The sequence below is a fragment of the Grammomys surdaster genome, unplaced genomic scaffold, assembly GCF_004785775.1.
Source record: "Grammomys surdaster isolate TR1022 unplaced genomic scaffold, NIH_TR_1.0 146, whole genome shotgun sequence".
NCBI classification, from domain to species: Eukaryota; Metazoa; Chordata; class Mammalia; order Rodentia; family Muridae; genus Grammomys; species Grammomys surdaster.
In genome coordinates, this window is record NW_021604604.1 from 1426045 (window position 1) to 1444774 (window position 18730).

The 18730-nt window shown below is 37.6% G+C and overlaps 1 protein-coding gene and 1 pseudogene across 1 annotated transcript in view; one reads left to right on the forward strand and one right to left on the reverse strand.

The window, feature by feature from the left end:
* Gpr158 (G protein-coupled receptor 158) overlaps positions 1-18730 on the reverse strand; it is a 353010-nt gene that overhangs the window by 253888 nt on the left and 80392 nt on the right. The window lies entirely within an intron of this gene.
* On the forward strand, positions 11471-12150 carry LOC114618955 (annotated as a pseudogene).

Below are 18730 nucleotides of genomic sequence, written 5' to 3' on the forward strand. Positions count from 1 at the left end.
AGATAGATAGATAGATAGATAGATAGATAGATAGATAGATAGATAGACAACTAAACACAGTAACTTTGATGTCACAGTGGAAACTTAATCAGGACTCCTCATTATGGAGGCTACTTGTAGCAGACACTGTTTGCTAGTACTTGAAACAGATTGCTCATCGTTATTTTGCATGAGCCACTATCAGTTTCAAAGCTGAACTTTCTCTGGAAACTTTCTCAACTGAACAGAAATTTACTCACCCAGAGACTGTCCTCATCATTACCATCCTGAGCACAGCCAATGATTGACTAGTATGTGCACAAATGGCCTGGAGATAAAGAGCATGAGGTTTTTTTCTGCAAGCAAGCATCCTCCTGAGTGTTTCTCTCTGACCCTGAAATATTTCACTTCCCTTCTTCTGGAAGCATTCTCTCAAAAATGTCTAAGAATACATATGAGAGTCTCCACTTCTATGGTTCCTGACCCAAAGTCATTTTAAAGCAAAACTCGTTGTAAAGTGATATTTAAGCAGAGTTCTGAAGATGAGAGCCTTATAAAGGTTTGGGAGAATAGTGTAGTGGGAAAGAAAATGCCTCTGTGTGTAGAGAGCTTGACACATTCAAGAGGCAATATTTCCCACTGGGTTTATTTACATTTTATTTGAACAGTAAAGGAGAAAAAAAAACATTCTTTGCTTTGTCTGTTCTGGACTGGAGAAAAAGAGCATCTGATTTGTCTTTTTTTTCTATTTTTAATTCTATTTATTAGGAATCTTTTTTCATACAATTTATTCTGATCATACTCTCCCCCCAACTTCTTCCAGATCCTCCCCCATCCTCACCCACCCATCCAACTTTATGTTTTTTCTCTTGTTAGAAAATGAACAAACAAAAAAAGAAAAAACTCAAGGAACACACACACACACCATATAAGGAAACAGTAATATATAAGCAAAAGAGTAGTAAGAGAAAAGAATGCCTAGACAAAGTAATATGAAGCAGGAAGTTACAAAAATAACATTGAACTGGTTTTGCTATTCATATGTAAGAAAATACATACAATATTTATCTTTTGTGACCTGGGTTATATCATTCAGGATGATTTTTTCTAGCTCTATCTATTGTAACCTGAAATTTTCATAGTTGTTTTTTATTATTATTTTTAAGACAGGATTCTTCCATGTAGCCCTAGCTGACCTGGAACTTACTCTGTATACCAGGCTGACATCAAACTCACAGAGATCTGCCTACCTCTGCCTCTCAAGTGCTGGGATTTAAGGTATGAGCCACTATCACCAAGCTATTTTTATTTTTTAATGTAAATAGATTCTTCTTTCATAAAATCCATTCCAACTACAGTTTTCCTTCCCTCATACAGAAAAAAAAATATATACTTCAACAAATGGTGCTAGTTAAACTGGATATCTACTTGTAGAAGAATGCAAACAGATCCATACTTATCACCCTGTACAAAATTCAAGTCCAAGTGGATCAAATACTTCAATATAAAACATGATACATTGAACCTGATAGAAGAGAAAGTGGAGAATAGCCTTGAAAGCACTGGCACAGGGGATGACTTTCTGAACAGAAATACCAATACCGCAGACACTAAGATTGACAATTAATAAATGGGACCACATGAAACTGAAAAGCTTCTGTAAGACAAAGAACATTATCAATTGCACAAGCAGCAGGCTACTGAATGTGAAAAGTTTCTGATAAAGGGTTAATATCCAAAATACATAAAGAACTTAAGAAATTAGACAAATCTAAACAAACAATTTTCAACAGAGAAATCTCAAATGGCTGAGAAACACATAGAAATGTTCAACATCCTTAGCCAACAAGAAAATGTAAGTCAAAACTACTTTGAGATCCCATCTTATACCTGTCAGAATGGCTAAGATCATAGCACAAGTGACAACTCCTGATGGTGAGGATGTGGAAAAATGGGACCACTCCTTCATTGCTGGTGGGAGTGCAATCTTGTACAATCACTATGAAAATCAATTTGATGGTTCCTCAGAAATCTGGGAATAGATCTACTTCAGACTCAGCTATACAACTCTTGGCCATTTACTGAACATTTCATAATCTTTTAACAGATGAATATATTCCATTGTGCAACTACACCACATTTTCATTATTCATTCAACAATTGGTGGACAGCTAGGCTATTTCTAGTTTCTGGATGTTATGCATAGAGAAGCAAAGAGCATAGATGAGGCAGTGTATCTGTACTAGGATGTAGAGTTCTTTGTGTATACATCCAAGAGTGACATAGCTGGGTCTTGATGTTGATGTACTCCCAGCTTCCTGACAAACCAACACATTGCTTTTCATAGTGGTTGTACAAGTTTGCACTCCCACCAGCAGTAAATAAGTGCTCCCCTTTCTCTACATCCTTCCCAGCATGCGTTGTCATTTGTTTAACTGATCTTGACCATTCTGATGAGTGTAAGATGGAATCTCAAAGTCGTTATGATTTCCATTTCCCTGATATCTAAGGATGTTGAGCACCTCATTAAGTGTTCTTCAGTTATTTCTGTTCCATCTTTTGAAATCCCTTGTCTAGCCCCACACCTCATTTTTAATTGCATTTGTTTTCTTGGTGTTATTTTTGTTCTTTATGTATTTTAGATCTTCACCCTGTATTAGGTGTGCAATTGATAAAATACATATATTTTCCCATTCTGTAGCTTGATGTGTTGTCCAAATTATGGTGTCCTTTGTCATTCAGAACCTTTTCAGTTTCATGAGGTCCCATTTATTAATTGTTGTTCTTAGTGCCTGTGCTATAGGTGTTTTGTTCAGATAATCTTCCTGTGCCAATGAGTTCATGCCTATCCCCAGTTTCCTTTCTATCAGATTCAGGATGTCTGATCTTATAGGGAGATCCTTGACCATTTTGGAGCTAAGCTTTGTGCTGGGTGATAAGTATGGATCTATTTTCATCTACTCCCTATGTGGGGCTATCCAGTTTGAACAGTAGTGCCATTTCCTGAAAATGATCTCCGTCCTTTATCTAGCATGTATTTTTGGATTCTTTGTAAAAAAAAAAAAAATCAGGTATCTCTAGGTCTGCACACTTACATTTAGTTCTTCAATTAGAGTCTACTGACCAAGGTATGTATTTTTATACCAGTGTCATGCTGTTTTTATAACTATAGCTCTTTAATACAGCTTAAAATCTGAGGTAGTATACCTCCAACAATTCTTTTATTGAACAGAATTGTTTTAGCTGTACCCGGCTTTTTGTGTTTACACATAAAGATGAAAATTATTTTGATGATGTTGAGGGAACCATAGAGAGAAAACAGATAAGTAGAGGGGCCATTTAGGAGATTACTACAAATGACCACAAAAGTCACAAGACAGTTTAGACTCTGGATTTAATGTTGAATTTCATAATAAAAATTGGTTTTAATAAATTTAGAACTAAAAGATAACTATAGTCAGAATCAAAAAGTAGGTAACTCCAGATTTTGGCAAAGGCTAGGGTGGGTGGGAACCAACATGAGGAGATACAAACATAAGGAAGACTAGGTGAAGTAGTGGATTGGAAAGGAAAAACTTTCCACATGAAACAGTGACAAGGCAGGCAGGCATTTTCATTCCTTCTTTTTAAAACAATCTGATGAGTATTAACTCATGAATCAACATGAATCAATTGCCCCTATGTTTTAAACAGCAAAGAAAATGTCAGTGTCTGTAGGGCAATCAATTTCTGTGTTCTTAGGAGGAAAAGCTGGAAGTTCTTAGTAACTGGAGGAACCACTTCTGTGTTACAACTGGCGTACCAGTTGTAATATAGAAATCATTAATGTGCTTTTCAGCAGATGGAAAGAAGGCATACAAACTATAGGCTTGCTTTCCATATTGCCTTTTTATCTCTGTAATCTGCTTTCCCTACCAAGTTCAGCAGCCTTATTCCCAAAAAATTTTAAATAACCTCATTCTCAAACTCAGCCCAGTGAGTCAGAAACATGACTCAGGCAATTGAAAGGAACATGACTTTATAAACTAAGAGTGTCCTGCTGTGCAAACTAAGCTGCTTAAGAAGAAACTATACTCTTTTTATTTTTAAGAACATTAAAATTGACATGATTTTAATATTGATTAAAATTCTGTTGAATAATTTGGCTCTGAGTTTCTTCCTACTATCACTAATCTAAATATTGTTGCTTAATTACTTTAATAAACATTTCTTCCCTTGGTTTAACTAATTGCAATCTCATTCATCTTTTAGTAGTCAATTGATTATAAAGTAGCAATAAAACTGTATCTAGCACAAAAGTGGCAATATAAAAAACTAATTTATAAATTAACCTATATAATTTTAACCAAGAAGAAGTTATAGACTTAGGGGACTTACTTTAATGTCCACATTCCAAAGTCAGGTAATGAAACAGTCCACAGTGGAGCATCCTCCACGGACTCTACAAAGCACCCACATTATGATTTCCTCTTATGCAAAAAAGTATAATTACAAATACAATTTCTGTTGTCTATAAGAAAAAGGAATCATGAACTTCTTAAAGTACAGTGTACAAAGTGTATTTCTTTTTATAGTTGATCCACAAAAAAGCGGTGCAAAATCTCAAAGGTGGTTTAGAAATCAATGAACTATATCCTTGGTCAAGAAGTGTAAAAGAAAATTTTCAAATAAAAGCAAAATATACTTTGTTGCAGTCTTTGTAATTGATAGAATCTTTCATCCATTCCTTAGGAAAATTACATATCCAACTCACTATAACCAACTTTGCCCCCTGAATTATAATCCTTATAATTTTTAATCATTAATCACCATTTTTTACTTCCCCCATGAACCACATAATTCTGGACAAATATATATCTTGTATTGCAAATAATACAGAAATGCTTGGATAAAATAAGCCAGGTTAATAAAAATGGTGAGTTTTTGTGGCAGAACCTTTCCCAATGAATAAAGATTTCAAGGGACTGGCCCCAATCACTGAGAAGGAGGCGGGACTTCCAGGTCAGAGAGAGGAAAAGGAGAGGCAGGAGAACTTCCGTTTTTGCCGGGAGAGAGCATGGAAGCATGAGCATGGAAGCATAATGCAGGTAGCCGGAGGCTGTCAGTTTAAGTGGCGGATCCACCAGGATTCACCACCGGAGGATTTATAACAGAGTAGCTTATAAAATTGGGATGCTAGTTTCTGCGCCCAGCGGTTGTGTTACCTGTTGATTCTAAACTAAGATTGTGTGGTGGTTTCCTTCACAGGGCCATTCAACTGGCTTCCAGGGAGAGAGATACAGCAGCCGGGCACCTCAGCCAGCCACAGGAACTTGGAAGTGTGGCGCTTTCTGGGCAGCGCCCCGCCATGGGAGCTTAGCGAGCAGGGTGGAGAGATTTCAGAGCTCTGAATCAGAGAGTCTGCTGGGCTGAGAACAGCCTGGCCTGTCCGCTGGTGCCTGGCCGGCGGTAGCATGTGTGCCTTTTTTAATATTCCACACAAGTTTTGTCTAGGGAATAAATTTCTGTGCGTGTGTACATATGTGTGTGCAGATAGATGTGGAAGGCAAGTACAGAAGCAACGTTTTCTGTAGATACTTGACTCAGATTTGTATGATTCGAGTTAAGATATTTATTCTTTCATTGATTAGCTTCTTTTACTGATTAGCTTCGAATTTTGTACTCATTTCAAAAAATAATAGTAATTTAAGTTCTGTTTTCCATTCTCAAACTCTTTACTTCCTCTCTCACAAGTTCATTATCTGGAGCCAATAACATGATGATTTAGAAAGGAGATTCAGGACAGCTCTACTGAAAGTAATAAGCTTTCACAATGCTTTAAACAATCCGATGGTCATAGGCAAGGTGTATCAAAGGGGAAAATGTATTGATTCACGGTAACCTTGAGTAATCGATCGATTAAAGACAAAAGCAATCAGCTATTCTAGGAAACGTTTCTAAATTCGTGTTTAGAAAAAGTTGTTGATTTCAGTGCTTTTCGGATATAAAATTTTGCATACAGTATTTGCTATCATGAGAGTATAAAAATGGAGGTTACAGGACACAGCCTGAATAAATTGCTCTTATCCTACAAAAGACAGAGTTTGTAGGTGAACTTACTAACCCAAGGGAGCTTTCTGCAGGAAAGGATACCAGAGAGCTGAGAATCTGAGGCAGCTTGCAAGCCTTCTGGCATCCCAATTAAACGGCCTAGAAAGGGCACAGGGACAGTAGTAACGAAAGGGAAGTGCTGCTTCTCATACCACACTCAGGAGAGAAGCTGTGCTGGAGTCTGAGGAAACTGCCAGGAAAGGACTTGCAGCCTCTCCTTCCCCACACACTAGAGCCACACGGAACACAGAGGCTGCAGAGACCAATGGCTCCCACCTCTACCCAGCACCTAAGGAGCTTCGGAAAGCCAGAGAGATCTGAGAACTTCAGCTGTCAACTCAGCACAACTGTGCCAGCAATTCCATACCTTAGTGTTCTTTGTATTTCTTACTATTATATAGTCCCTATTCTTGGATATATTCCGTGTTGGTTTATGCATGTCTTCAGCAAATAGTGCTAAGGAAAGTGGTTATCTACATGTCAACGAGTGAAACTAGACCCTCATCTCTCAACTTTTACAAAAAATAAACTCTAAGTGGATTAGGGGCCATAGCATAAGACCAGAAACTGAAACTGCTACAATAAAAGTGGAAAGTATACCTCAAAATACAGGCATAGGGGAGAACCTTCTGGATAGGATTCAAATTGATCAGGAAATAAAGAGACCAATCATTTACAAATAGGCACTCATGATATTAAAATGATCTTGTAAAGCAAAGAATACTTTTTTTAAAGGAAAAGTAGTCCAATTTAATGAGGGAAAAACTTTATCTGCTATACACTCACCAGTTAGTATCTAGAATATAGAAAGAACTCAAAAACTAAACACCAAAAAAATAACCCAATCAAAACTGGGCTACAGAATAGTTATCAAAAGAAGAAATACAAATAGCTGAAAAACATTTTAAAGGTTCAACATTATTAGCTATCAAAAATTTTAAATTAAAACTACTTTGAAAATCCCAGTCAGAATTGATATCATCAAGAAAACAAGTTACCAAGTAACAAAAAAATGTTGGTATGGATGTGGGAAAGGGAACACTTCTGTACTACTGGTGGTAGTGGTGTTAGTAAATACTAGCAGAGCCTCCACATACATCAGTGCAGAGGTTTCAAAAATTTAAAAGTCCATTCAACCCAGCTATATTTTTCCTGGGTATATACCTAAAGGAATCTCTATCCAACTACAGAGATATTTGCTCATCCATCTCCGCTGGATAATACTGATAATAACAAGAAGATGGAACTGGCTTAGATGTTCATTAACAAATGAATGGATACTGAAAATGTAGTACCTATATGAGTGTGAAAAAGTAAACTTATAAAACCTTCAATAAAATAGACAGAACTGGAAAAAATTATACAAAGTGAGGTAATCCAGGCTCAGAAAGACAAATGCTATATGTCTTCCTCATACGTGAATCCTGCTTTGTATTTTTAGACTTTCTTAATGTGAAGTACCTGGAAGAGGTCATGATGTTAGAAAGAGATCATGAAATTAAAAAATAATAGAATCCATATGGGAGTTAAAGGCTTAAAGTAGGGGTGAGAATGGGATAAATAGAGGAGAAGAACTAGAGTTTGTTTTAGTGTGTGTGTGTGTGTGTGTGTATGTATGCCTTTTGTAAACCAGTTAAAATACACAATGACAACAACAACAAAAACAGTTTGAACAGAGATAACCTGGATAGGTGGACAATGCTATTCCCAAAAGTAATGGATTAGTAAATGAAAATCTCATTGGCAGATATGAGATCCCTCCCTATGTGTTATGATTAAGGAGTTATTGATTATTGATCCCTCAGAACTTCTAAAACAATACAGGCTATTTCAATTGCTCTTGGTTGCACACAATAACTAGATAGTAATATAATAGCCTGTTGTTAAAAACACAGCACATTTTGGTTTCACAAAAGAGAAATCAAGCTATAACTGAACAGGAAATTTCCTTCCTGCTGGCTAGCTTGTGTAGTGTCAAAAGGTGGAGGAAAAATAATCATCAATGAATTTACCTAGCAGTGGATATTGCATAATGCAGTGTTAATAAGACAAGATGCGCTCTTGGTTGCAATAGTGACATAACTGTTATGGGGGTAACCAACTGTTTTTCTGCTTGGATTTGAGGCCAAGTACTTTAAACATTAAGAATTAGAGGATGATGGCAAGTGCTATGGAAAGTAATTTTCTGGACATGACATAACTACTGTGATTAATTCATGAATCACAGTAGTTACGGTTACCTGCATAAGACCTGTTCAAGATCAAGTCAACTATTCTAGCATGGGCTTGGGAGAGGTTCATGAGACTCCACCCCAAGCTCAGGAGCTGTTGGCAATTGATGATTGTATGGGAAGAGAGTCATTTTTCTCTGGGGGCATGGTAGATTGAGTACAAATTGAACTCAATGTATTATACAATTTCTTTTTAAAGAAAGTGAGAGGACCATAGGGGTGAAAGTGTTGCAATTTAGATGCGTATGATCAGGATACACTGTATATGTGTATGAAATTGTCAAAAATACCGTTTTTTAAAGAAATTATATAGCCCAATGAAACTCATGGAGCTTGGATTCCAGGAGCCCTGGCACCTTTCTTATGACAGGATAATGGCAAAAGAAATGTCTTGATGGTCTCGGAATTAAGACTGTCACTTATCATAGACAGCTGGCCTGTTGTAGTCTACTGCATGTTATAACCAAAAGTTGTTCCTATTTTCAACTTTGTGAACCAGCTCAAACAGCAATTTTTTGGCAGACATTCAGGATTTCATGATGTAATTTTTGTTTCTTTGCCTATCTCCTGTTAATCTCTTTTTCCTAAATTCCTACTTGGCCTACTGATAAGCTAACATAAATCTGTTTTTATCCCAGAATATGAAGAGAGAAGGCAACACAAGATATAAAAATTATATAGATATTATGCATATTACAATTGTTACATATTTAAATTGCAACTATGTTAAAAATACAGCTGGGTGAAGGAGTTAGTATCACACCCATATTTTTAAACTGGGTATGATGTGACCATGTATAATCTATCCTTGAGGTAGTTGAGACAGGAGACTGAAAGTTCTAGGCAGCTTTGGCTACACAGCAAGTCCTGGGCCACACTAAGTTGCACAACCAAGTCTTAAAAACAACAAAAAGAACTCGTCTTATTTGTAATTGTTTCCAATAAATTTTCAAATTGTTTTGTTAAAGTTGATTGCAGTAGAATTTATATTCTATTTATTTATATTCTCTTTTTTCTCTTTCTTTCCTTTCTTTCCTTCTTCCCTTTCTTTTTTTCCTTTCTTTCCTTCCTTTCTTTCTTTCACTCTTTCTTTTTTCTGAGACAGGCTAGCCACAAACTCACCCTCATTCTTTAGTTCTGGATATCTCTGAAGCTAATCCTCCTGCTTCCAGTAGGTGCTGAGATTACAGGCCTGTGGTACCACATCCAGCTTGATTTTTAATTTAAATGCATATTTAGTACGTTGGGATTCTTAAGTAATCAAGGGAATAGAGTACATTTGATTCCATTAGGACTCAGTTGATATAAACATTTCAAAAAATCTATTGTAGTATATAACTATCTAGAACTAAAATAAACAAAAATTATCTGTGGCACCCATATTCAAGTAGGAGAATATATAATGACACAGATAAATGCATCATGAAACTGTTAGCTGTTCATGTGATTATCTCTTTTTTCACCTGATTAGCATATCTGTTTTGCTAGTAAAAAGGCTATATTTTTTTATTATCACTTTATCTGATCAATTTGTCCTTAGACATTTCTTACCATTCTTATCTTTTCTTTTGAAACCACGTTTTTTCTCTTTCCTTGAACTAACAAAATTTCTTCAGCCTATCATCTTCTGTTTCATGGATGGATCATATAGTGAGAACTCTTCAAACACAATATTATCTATGCCATTATCTAATTTACCAAATACTTTTCTTCTTAAATTCTAGTCTATAAAAGCAAATCTCACCCAGACTGATACAAATGGCATTACGTAAGAAAGCAGTAACAATAATTTAATGTAAAAAATGTGAATTTTTTTCTAAAATTCCATGTCATGAGATATCTTTTATGTGTTGCATGTAAGGATTCACAATGAAACTGAGCATGCGTTCAGTCTTCTTAGTCTTTTTGCAGGAAAGAGGACTATGTCAACCAACCCTACCTTCAATTATTTAACCGTAAAATCCCAAGACATGAGATGTTTTGATTATATCTTCTTCACTCATATAGTTGATCACTTATGTTTGGATCTTATTATTGAGGAATTTAATACAAGTCTTAGCTAACGATGCCCATGGTGGTGAAGAGTTGAGGCAACTAATTTCTTCTTAATTTGTTTACTTTTTATTTCATGCATATGGGTGTTTCACCTGCTTGTACGAGCATGCCTGGTGCCCTTGGAGGTCAGAAAAGTTTATCAGATGCCCCTGGAACTGATGTTATAAGCAATGTTTAACTGTCACATGGGTACTGGAACTTGAACCCATGTGTTCTGCAAGAGCAATCAGTGTTCTTAACCACTGAGTCCTAGTATCCATTTTCTTAAAGTTAATTGCAGTCTTATTGTGTCATTATATTTATATCTTATTTGTAAATTTAAAGTTAGTAGTCACAACATAGATAAGTAGATAATTTTCAAAACTCCAACTATATTCTCATAATCCCTTGATACATCTTAAGACAGACTCTCTTATTTGTAGGCCTTGATTCATTTGATGCACATAGGGAATATTTGGATTCCTTCTCTTCCTCGGGATGTTTTCTCCTCACATGCTTTTTGAATCCGTGTTTGCATTTAAATCCACCCTGTGGAAATATTTTTACTTTGTTAAATGTGCCTGAATTCCATTCACTTTCATAAATTTCACCACATGTAACAACAGCTGACACACCAACCTTCACATGAGATGGTGGAGGCACTGGAATGAAGCATCTATGTCTTAGTCAACCTTCTGTTCCTCAATGCCGTACAGCATCAGTTTAACAAATACTTGCAAGTTAATAGGCCATCTAATTCAGTCCTTATACGCTGTTCTGGACAGGTGAGAAAACAGGGCGCCCAGCAATAAAATGTTTCCTAAAAGCCAAACCATGACAAATAAATCAAGATGTCTAATTCTTGTCAATTCTTTTTGTAAAGACAAAAGAGAAACAAAGAATGTGAGATTGGGTCTCTGCCTTGTAAGGGCATACCGTTTCCTAACAGCAATGTATTAAGTAGAAGGCATAAGTTAAGAATGGGATTCTGGTCCAGGCTTACCTCCACCGTGGCCTCTGCCTCCTCCTCTATCTCCCGCCATCTCTGACGCCCCTCCCTGGCCCTGGGAGCAGCCGCGGAGCCGCCACCCAGACCCTTTTGCACAGGAAGCGGGATCCGCCCAAAATAAATCATAATGAGTTATGCAGAAAAGCCCGATGAAATAACCAAAGATGAATGGATGGAAGAAAAAAAAAGCTCAATAACTTACATGCTCAACGAGTACACATGAACCAGCTCATCATGAACTACCTAGTCACAGAGGGCTTTAAGGAAGCAACAAAGAAATTTCGGATGGAGTCTAAATAGAACCAAGTGTGGACCTAGAAACTCTTGATGAGCGAATCAAGATTCCGATTCCGGAGATGATTCTAAAGGGTCAGATCCAGAAGTCCATTGCCTTGATCAGCAGCCTCTACCCAGAGCTCCTAGCCACAAACCGGTATCTTTACTTCCACCTTCAGCAACAACACTTGATTGATTCTGTCAGTGTGAGACAGAAGCAGCATTGGCGTTTGCCCAGACGCAACTGGCAGAGCAGAGTGAGGAAAGTAGAGGATGCCTCACAGAATGGAGTGTACATTGGCCTTGCTGGCCTTCAATAGCCCTGAGGAGTCGCCTTTTGGAGACCTCCTCCACATGATGCAGATGCAAAAAGTGTGGAGTGAAGTTAACCAGGCTGTTCTGGATTATGAGAATCAAAAGTCCACACCCAAGTTTGCAAAGTTATTGAAACTGCTACTTTGGGCTCAGAATGAACTAGACCAGAAGGAAGTAAAATGTCCCAAAATGACAGACCTCAGCAAAGGTGACTGAGGAGCTCAAGTAGAGCCTGTGCATGGACCCAGCACTGTCAGTAGGCACAGGACTCTTTCTCCTCTGGCTGTGACTGGCAGATTGTCACTGCAGTAGAGAACCTTTACCCCTGTGCTTTTCTTTGGTCCCCATTATTTAAAAGGGGGGAAATGGTCTCTTTAAACACTGGCAAATCCATGATAGAAGGCATCACCTCTGCCAAGCCCTGTATCCTGAGGGCTGCACACACTATAGTTGACTATCCCCATGCTTCCAGATTGCTGGTTCCAGAAGATGTGGTTTGCCACTGTGTGCTGCACTGCTAGGGAGTGTCATCTCAGCTGAAGGCCTCTCATGGGACAGCACATGAACAGTTCTGATGTGCTTTTGCTACCTGCTATGTGCAGGCAGGCAGGGTTTTGACTTCCTAGGTCTCACCAGACTTCATGGTTTTCCTTATCCCTTCTTTTCTTTTTCTTTCTCCTTTTGTTCCTTCATAGGAAAGAATATATAAATTTGTAAATCTTAAATCAAAGTTTAAAAAAACAGAATGGGATTCTGATGATAAGAAAACTAGTAAGAATTAGTCAGTCATTATTGAAAAATCATGAAGGAACAAGTAACTGCTAAAACTAAATACAATAGTTAACAATCAGTTAGAGGGATGGCCCTTTCACAGGTCTTATGCATGCTGTCGTGGGAGTTCACATGTGCAGCCACGTGAGTGCATCTAGAAATCACTGTTCCCTTGGAGTCATCAACCAACCCAGGCTCTTCAATCTTTCTGCCTCTTCTTCTGAGATGATCTCTGAACCCCAAGAGGAGTGTGATATAGCTGTTCTACTTAAAGCTGTTCTATACTCAATTATTCTCCGAGACTGGACTAGTTGTAAATTTCTGCATTAATCTCCACCTACTACAGACAAAAGCATAAAGGTTGAAATATACATTGATCTATGAATACGTCCTTAGGAGTCAGTTTACTACTGTGTCCTTTGAGCAGGATAATAGCAGTAGGTTCTCTCTTAAGTCGGGGGCTTGTTGATTCATGGTTTCTTGACCTGATAATAGTGCCAGGTATAGATTTCAATCTTGTGGAGTGAGCCCTAAATCCAATCATAAAGTTATTTGTGTAATACTGCCCTGATATTCACATGACTATTATACCAGTGGGCATGTCTCGTCAAGCCAGTAGTTACCGTAGCTTGCAGGGTTCCCAGCTCAGCGAGACTCATGATTACCTTCTCCTGCCGTTGTGTGCACATCTTCCCATCTTCTAGCACAATAAACGCTAGCGAAAGGGAGTGAAGCTTCCAGATGAATACCAGCCTGATTTCTCTACATTCTATGACTCAAGCATGTGGTGTTTCAAACAATTGTATATTATCACAAAATTCTGGATGGAAATAATATCATTGGCAGTAACACACAATTTGGGGCCTTTGGGACCTCACTGACAAATAACTCCAAATGATGTAACCCATTCCTACCACTGGGCTTCTTGTTTGCCGTATCAATAATTAACCAAAGAAGTGTACCACAGGGTTGCCCACAGGCCAATCTGGTGGGGGTATTTTCTCAATTAAGGTTCCCTCTTCACATATGACTCTACTTTTTGTCAAATTGACATAAATCTAGCTAGAACAAGCACACAAAGTTTGTGCATTGGAGGAAAGGATATATTTGAGAAAGAGTTTGCAAAGCAGGTGAATAAAATCAGAACACTTTGAAACCAATTCTCAAAGAACTAATTTTTAAAAGAAAGAGAAAAGAACATGGGAAAGGAAAATAATTACAGGTAATTTCACACAGTAGCAGGGTAAGCAGGAAGTGCCATGGAGGTTGAAGAAGAGAAATTACAACTGGGGACGGTCTAAGTTACTGATGAAGAGGCAAGAAAATGGACCACAGGTTTTAAAGACCAACTTCCTGACGTAGATGGAACTGTGGAGACCAATCTAGAAAGCTGTTAATTTTTTTTCCACTTCTGAACCTCAGTCTGCTATGCCAAGACTCTTTCTTTGGATGATTACTTAGCTTTTAATGCTGCCTAAGTCTAAGACAGATAAGGGAGACCTGAAATACTGGGTAGGACTTGCAAGCTGTTAAAAATGCTGATAAAACATCACCTCAACCAAGATTAATGTTAATAAATTCCTTTTAAAAAATAAACAAATGAAAGAGCCTTTGATAAGACAGTCCCAACTTTTCCTTCCTGAGTGGGGATGTATATTTTAACTGTGGACATGTTGTGCTTGGGGCATGCATAAATGGTTGTGATATAATTAAATAGCAATCTGAAAATTGCCCTCATCTCCATCATGAAAACCGAATCTATAAATAAACACCAGCACAAGCAAGAAATGGTTTAAAATGAATCTCTAGTCCTGGAACACTGAGACTCAACTCTCATCTGTAATCAAATGCTATTATTAAGTAAAAATAGGGAGGGAAATTGAAGTTCTTCCTTCTACATTGAATAAGCCACAACTATGTGGTTATCCCTGGATAAGTCATTCACCTCATCTGTTCTCATTTGTAAAATGAAAAAGTGAACTATGTGCTCCTCAGGATTCTAAATTACCCTCATTCATCATCCTTTTATCATTTTATTTGAGAAGCAATAAAACATAGTAGGTAAAACACTCAACTCAGAAACTCAAAATCTACAATTTACAAGTATGTTACCGTAGGCAAATGGCTTATTCTCATTGTACCTTGTTTTCCTTAAAGGAAACATTAAATTTATGAGGATTATATCGAGATGGGAAACTTGTTTGATACAGGGTTTGGCATAACATTTGCAGTATGTACGTTTTAGGCACTATTTTTCCCCATTCTGATATACACTAATGGTAGAAAGACAGATTCAGGAAACTAAAAACCATTACCGTGAGAGCTCTGTCCCAGTGGATCTGAGTCCTAGTTTAGACTAGCTAGTAAATCAGAACATGCAAATCATTCAAGTTATGTGACTACAGGCTATGTACATATGGCCCACACATTCATAATTCTCCCATTAAAATATGAAGACACATATATTAGTAACAACAATTAAAGAAAAGGGGGCCATTAATATGAAAGAGAGCAAGAGGGGACATGTGAGTGTTTCAAAGGAGGAAAGAGAATGGAATACTGATGTAATTATAATCTTTAAAAAAATTAAAGTTAAAAATTAGTATTTTAATGCTTAAAATCATAAAGGAGGGATGGTGATATTGCTCAATGACAAGGACATATTCCACCAAGCCTAAGGACCTGAGTTCAATCTGCAGAACATATATGGTAGAAGGGAACTGAGTACTTAAAGTTGTCACCAACCTCCACATCTGTGCCAAGACATTTGTACACACACACACACACACAGATACATACAACAACAAACAAACACATGTCTTAAGGTTGCTATTGCTGTGATGAAGTATCATGACCAAAGAAATTTGGGGAGAAAGTAGTTAATTCATCTTATACTTCCACAACATTATCACTGAAGGAAGTTAGGACAGGAACTCAGACAGGGCAGGATCCTGTAGCGAGAAGCTGATGCAGTAGCCATGGAAGAGTGCTGCTTACTGGCTTGGTGAAAGTGCAGCCCACTTTCAGCAGAAGAACCCAGCATTTTAGAGATGCTAGAACCATGGGATGACCAGCAAGAAGCAGCAGCAGTGGAGTGGAGCCAGTTGGAGCAGAGCCCATTCGAGCCTAGAAGACAAGCTGTGTATGCTGCAGATGGTGGAACCAAAAAAGTGATCCAAGCCCAGAAGATTTGTGAGTGAAAACCAGATAATTGGACATTGGGTTTTTTTATACTTCTGAAGCTTGGTTTTGCTTTGTTCAGATTGTGACTGTACCCAAATTCTTCCCTCTTGAAGAAAGTGCTTAATTTATTTGTGATTTTATAGGAGCAAGCCAGTAGGCAACATCCCTCCATGGCCCATGTATCAACTCCAGCCTCCATGTTCCTGCTCTGTTCCAGTTCCTGTCCTGGCTTCCTTCAGTGACAGACTACAATGTGGAAGTGTAAGCCCAATATATCTTTCCCTGCAACTTGCTTTTTGGTCCTGACCTTTCATTTGACACAGTAGTAAACTGACTCCTAAAGACGTATCCATAGATCAATGTATATTTCAACCCTTACGCTTTTGTCTGTAGTAGGTGGAGATTAATGCAGAAATTTACAACTAGTCCAGTCTCGGAGAATAATTGAGTATAGAACAGCCTTAAGTAGCACAATAGAAACCCTAACTAACACAATACATAAACACACAAATGTAAAATTTAAATACTACATACTCTTTAGTTGTGTAACTACTAGTGACCTCACCATGCTCCAATGGATACCCCATTGTGTGGTGTCTTGTTAGTTTCCTACTTGAGAAATAGAGAAAATGCCATTAATATCATAGATTATTTTAGTTCTTACTTTGGAGTGATACGCACATCACCATGGTGGGCATGTCAGGAAGAGCTGAGTAGTAGCAACCCTGTCACTCATCCTCCTCTAACACCATCTAAGTTTAGACCAGCTCAATCCATCTGGTTTGCATACTAGTATTATTCAGCACTTTAATTGCATGTTGCAATTTGTTCTAATACCACACTTACCAATAGATTTCTTCATCTGACACTTTTATGATTTGCAGAAACTATTGTAAATATTTGTACTGATTTCTTTACTTTTTAGAATTTCAGCCTTAATGAGGTTTCTTTTTTGTGTTTCTTTTAATCTTAGTATTAGAATGTTGTTTTCGAGGGTCCACTAATAACATTTTCTTATAGCTTTTTACTTAGTCAATCTTCATTCTTGAAATACACATTTGATGAGTTCTTGACCTTGTCTGAATTTTGTTTTTATTTACCGTAAATATGATGATATAGATTTCTTGGACCTAAGAATTATCCTTCATTGGTTCTGAAAGATGCTAATGCATTATATTTTTAAATGTTTGTATATAGGACAAGGGTCAACTTGAGGTATTGTTACTTGACGATGTCAACCTTGGTGTTTAAAGTGGGTCTCTTACTTTACCCAGACCTCCAGGAGTAAACTAGGCTGCTGGCCAGTGCGCTCCAGGAATTCTCCTGTCTCTGTATAGCCAATACTGGGCTTACATGAATACAACACTATGCCTGACTTTTTGTGGACATTCTAGGGATCGAACTCGGGTCCTCATGCTTGTACAGAAGACATTTTATTAACTGCCCCACTTCTCCAGATCCATGGGACATTATTTCCTCAACTATGTGGTCTTCTTCATTCTGTTCTGTCAATCTAATTTGGACAGCTGTATATTAGTACTTGATTTAACTATACATGTGTCTCAGTCTGGCAGATTTCCCTTTTATTTTCCTGATTTGTGTTCCACATGACATCCATGACTTCAAATTTACCAATTCATCGTCTGAGTTTATTATATCTGACTTTTACATTTAGTTGCTATTCTTGCATTTCTTGATATAATTTGCTTTTAAATCGATGTGCATATTTCATGCTCCCTCACTTATTGCTACCTTTTTCCTTCTCACTTTTTACATAGTATTTATTAAGCATCATATAATGTTCTGTTGATGATCATGTTCGCTGGTATCTGGACATCTAAAACAGCTCATTGTATTTAATTAAGTAAGTAATTAAGTTTAATTTTTTATAACTTCCTAATGTGCTTGTCCTGTTTTATCTTATACAATTTGACCAAGTCTAGTTTCTTGGAATTCCAAAATCTTGAGTCATAGGTGGCTTCTGAGGGAAAATATGTGGTTGACGTGGTTGGACACCACAGAAAAGTCTCCAACAAGGATTATTTTAAAATCATGGCTCAATTTAAATTTCTTCTAATATTCATTTCATTTAAATTCACACTCTAGATCTAAATACTCTCAGGCCTGAGGCTTAAAGCTACATATCTTACAGAAAAACTGTACTGGCTCCCCCCAAACCAAAGGCACTGTGCTCATTTGGAGGAGAAATGTACCCCTCAGGCATTTAAACACTTGGTTTTCAATTGATGGAGCTGATTGGAAAATTTAGGGGGCATGGCCTTGAGGTAGGAAGTAAAGCACAGGAGACAGGCTTTCAGAGTTTAAAGACTCAATAACATTTTGTGTTTGCTCTCTCCATGTTTGCAGTTCAAGATATGAGCCCTCGGCTTCTGCTCTAGCTTCCATGGCTGCTGCCTTCCAGCCATAGTAAGCTCTTATCTCTCTGAACCATAAGCCTTAATAAACTCTCCTTCCCTAAGTTACCTTGGCCATCATGCTGTTTTATCCCATTTATAGGAAAGTAATCAAAACAGGACCCGAGGAAGGGTTTCTTTGTTTTATTTACCTATCAAGTATGTTTTATTTGTTTGTTTGCTTATCTATGCCATTTACTTTGAAGAATGTAGTCTCTTTGGAAGCTTAAATTTAGCCCCTTTTGAATCCATTCCCCAAACTGGGCACCCTTGTCAGGCCTCAGTGGGAGATGAAGTATCTAACCCTACAGAGACTTGATGTGCCAGTGGGAGGGGGGAATGGCCAGGGTGGGGCTCTCCTATCTCAGAAGGGAAGAGGAGAGGAGGTAGTGGGGAAGGCACTGTGTGATAGAGGACACTGGGAGAGG